Consider the following 4,410-nt stretch of genomic DNA (forward strand, 5'->3'; position numbering starts at 1 on the left):
CCTTGAGTCGGGGGCGGGGTGGGACCAAAAGGGGCTGGAGCAGGCTCGCTGCTCCCGCCCCACTCCCCTCAAGACCAGGTCCCGGCTCCTCCTTCGCCTCCCTCCGCGGGCGGGAGCCGACCTCAGCGTTGCGCGACCCAAGGTCCGAGGCTGCGGCGGCGGCTGGCGGCGCCGAAGGGAGAAGGGGCATTCCTGGGCGGTCCTGGTGATGGCAGTGTTGGACCTGGCCCAGAAGGGAATGGCCGTTTTCGGGTTGACCCTCCTCACAGTGCAGTGGCTCATGCACTTTTACATCTCTACCAGAAGAACAAACAGCCACATAGCAAATTCCCTGGCATTACACTTCTGAAACCATTGAAAGGTGTGGATACTAATTTAATCAACAATTTAGAAACATTCTTTGAATGGCATTATCCCAAATACAAAGTACCCCTTTGTGTACAAGATCATGATGATCCAGCCGTTGGTGTACCTGTTTCTTGGCAAATACCCAAGTGCGAATGCTACACTGTTTATAGCTGGCAAGAAGGTTGGAACGAATCCTAAAATTAATCATTTAAGGCCAGAATAGAAAGTTGTGAAATATGACTTTATATGAATTTGGAATAGTGAAATCAAACTAATTGCCGACATGGTTAATCAAATGACTGAAGAAGTGGGCTTCCACCCCATGTTAGAGACACACAGGGTTTTGCTGCTACGTTAGAACAGGTGTATTTTAGAACTTAGGATCCAACGTCCTACATCTCACTTAATCTTACTGGGTTCAAATGTGTCACTGGAATGTTGTGTTTGATAAGGAAGGACATATTAGGTCAAGCTGGAGGGGTTTATAGCTTTTGCTTAAGTCTGTTAAAGATTGCTTTAGGGCTAAAGTGGGAGGTTTGCAATGGTCATTCAAGTTGCAATGCAAAAGTGCGGGTCCTATTCAGTTTATCAATTTCAATCCAGAATGATGAGGTGGACCAAATTAGGAATCAATATGCTGTCTGCAACAATAATTTGTGAACCAGTTTCTGAATGTTTTATTGCCAGTTTAATTATTGGTCAGGCTCCTCACCATGTATTTTTTTTCTTTAAAGCAATTGGGGTTAAGTAACTTGCTCAAGGTTACACGGCCAGGTGTTTCTGGGTGGGTGCTAAGCGTCCAAGCCTGGATTCGATCCCCAGGTCATCCCAACACTGGAGCCGGTGCTCTTATTCACTGTGCTACTTGGCTGCCCCCCTCACCATGTATTTTGATGGGATATTTTTCATGTGTCATTGCCTGGCCTCCTATATATTTGACTGTATTCAACTCAGGGGTGTACAGGGTGGAGCTCTTAGTTTTTCAAAACTTGATTATACAATAGCTTGGTCCATCCGAGAATCCATGACAAAAATATTTTCCTATAGGGTTGTGGGTCCCATGTCAAACAGGCCTCTACAGATTATGCTGTGGAGTCACAGGAGATGAAATCCTTAAAGTATAACCACAGATTTGTGAAAAGAAAAAGAAAAAAAGAGAGGTGTTATAAATTATGTTTATATAAATAAATGCTTTTAAAATCCACCTTCAATAGTATTATTACTTGTATGTCTTGGTATCTGTTCTGCAATTTATTTTGCATGGCATTTGCATCTGTGAAAAAGAAAAAAGATACATGTGTCAAACTGGTACCTTGTACAAATAGAAAAGCAAGAGTCTTAGTTCCAGGACACTTAAAAAAGGAAAGGAGCGTGTAATCACTGCAGCAAACACTGTGATGGTGTCCTTCAGTAGAGAAAGTTTCAGATTTGGCAATAGAATAGTCTGGTAAATTTATGAGCTGAAATCATCTTTGTCCCACTGGTTAGCAAAGGACTGGATGGTAATTTTATGCCTGTATGGAATGTCTAATATCATTGTAAAATAATTTACAGTGAGGGACTAGTAGAGAAACTTTTGCATGTTTTATGACTACCTGTTGTAGTTGCTGCAGAGCAAATGTAAGTTGTATTAGGTAACTAGGTCTTGGAAAAACAAACAAGGAAAAAAAACTCCTAAAATAAGAAGAGGTTGAGAGTTTTGTATTTATATGTATATATGAGAGGGTTTTTTTTGTTTGTTTCACTGCAATGAACATAAAGTGGACAGTGTTTTTTTTTTCTCTCAAGAATTCTTTTATTTATTTACTGGAAAGTTTGACACAAAGGCACTTAAACTATGGAAAGTATTACAAATACTTGTGTTCTTTCAGATTCTAGGTAAAAATCACATACTTGAAAAATAGGTGAATGATTGAAAAGCACTTGAAAATTAATTTTTTCCTTGAATAAGGCATTATGGTCAATTCAATTCCACATAAATTTAAGAATCCCCTGTTACCTGCAAGGCATAATCATTTTTTTAAATTTTGTTTTGCTTTTTGGAGGGGGAAGGCAGGGCGATTGGGGTTAAGTGACTTGTCCAAGGTCACATGGCTAGTTTTGTGTTATGTGTCTGAGGCCGAATTTGAACTCAGGTCCTCCTGACTCCAGGGCCGGTGCTCTATTCACCTTGCCACCTAGCTGCCCCAACTCTTTCCATATTAATATTAATAATATTTTTTAAATGATTGTGGGGGCGGGTAGGTGGCACAGTGAGTAGAGCACCAGCCCTGTAGTCAGGAGGACCTGAGTTCAAATGTGGCCTCAGACACTTAACACTTACTAGCCATGTGACCTTGGGCAAGTCACTTAACCCTAATTGTCTTGCCTTCCCCCCCCAAAAAGAAAAAAAATGGAAGGAGTTAATATATATTATAGAGAGCATCACAACAAAATTGAGTCCAAATTTAATTTACTAAGCTATCTTTAAAGATACCAACAAATGGACCCATATGTACAAAAATGTTTATAGCAGCTCTTTTTGTGGTGGCAAAGAATTGGAAATTAAGGGGGTGCCCATCAATTGGGGAATGGCTGAACAAGATGTGGTATATACATGTTATGGAATACTATTGTGCTATAAGAAACGAGGAGCAGATGGACTTCATATTTACCTGGAGAGGCTTATACAAACTTATGCTGAGTGAGAAGAGTAGAGCCAGGAGGAATTTGTACACAATTACAGACACAACGTATGTGTGACGAGCAACTTTGATAGACTGGATTCTTCTCAGCAATGCAGGGTTATAAGTCAATCCCAAAAGACTCATGATGGAGAGAGATGTCTACATCCAGAGAAAGAACTAGAAAGAACTGAGTTTGAATCCAGCTTGAAGGAAACTACCTGATCTTTTTCTTGTTTGGTTTTGTTTCCTCTTTACCATTTTTCATTCCGTCTGATACAATCTGTCTTTATAACCTGACTAATGTCTAATGTATTTGCAGATCCTATACTTGATTGTATGCCGTCATGGCGGGGAGGGAAAGAAAATTTGAAACTCAAGGAATTGTGGAATTGAACCTTGTAAACTAAAAGTAAACAAACAAATTAATAAAGACCAAAAAAGATTTAAACAGAAAAAAGATACCAACAAATGTCTAAAATACTTTACCATGTTTTATTTAAAATCATTGTCTTGAATTTTTTGTTGAAAATAATACATTTTTTAATATAGCCACAAAAAAGTTTGTCAGACACTAGGTTAAGAATCCCAGTGTTCATTTTATATAAATGTCAACTACTGTGTTTATTATCAAGAGAAAACTGAGACAAGTATATTTGGGTAATTTGCCCAAGATCACACAACTAGGTCTTGGAGAGATGTAGGCCAGAGGTTTGTTATTAGAAAAATATCTCCTCTCTGATTCATGTGGTGGGTAACTGCTGCCAAATATGTATTTACTGCAACACAGAAATTGTAGAGGTAAAAACTAGGTTTTATTATTATGCTCAAGCATATGTTCAGGCCTTGGAGAAAACCTGAACTCCTATTAGGAGTGTCCCAAAACTTCTTATAGGCAAAATTATGTAAGTGACAGACAAATAATTCTTTTACATATTTCAGTCTTGTACATTCCTCTTTGACCATAAAGGTTAAAGAGGAGATAGATGCATAATCCCATACTTCTTTCAATGTCATAAAAGTTGAACTTAGTTGAACAGTCATAATTTCATATATCTCCTAAGGACATAAACCTTATCAAACTCTATATGTAAACTAAGTCAGGTTATAGATTAAATTACATTTTGAGGAGTCACAAGTAGACTGATTGAGGAGTTACATGTCACCAAGGTAGTCAAGGACAATTAAGATTCTTCCAGTGACTTCTTATCTAAGGAAGGCTCTAAGTAAATTTTTACATTCCATGTGCTAGGTTTTGGTCAGGTGAAGTTAATATTAATTTACTAGCTAATATTAATAACAGACTTTTAGTTAATCAAAATTTACAGAAGGAATGACCCTAAGTTCCAAATAATCAAAGAAATAAAAATAATTCCCAACAGATATTCTTAACAACCTG

General features: G+C 38.3%; 1 pseudogene; it reads left to right on the forward strand.

Moving 5' to 3' along the window:
* The first annotated feature begins 208 nt into the window (after window positions 1-208).
* LOC138163067 (ceramide glucosyltransferase pseudogene) lies at window positions 209-1,456 on the forward strand (annotated as a pseudogene).
* Window positions 1,457-4,410: the final 2,954 nt, after the last annotated feature.

Source organism: Petaurus breviceps, unplaced genomic scaffold (genome assembly GCF_028583685.1).
Source record: "Petaurus breviceps papuanus isolate PSGF00001 unplaced genomic scaffold, PetGlider_PUasm1.0 187, whole genome shotgun sequence".
Lineage (NCBI taxonomy): Eukaryota > Metazoa > Chordata > Mammalia > Diprotodontia > Petauridae > Petaurus > Petaurus breviceps.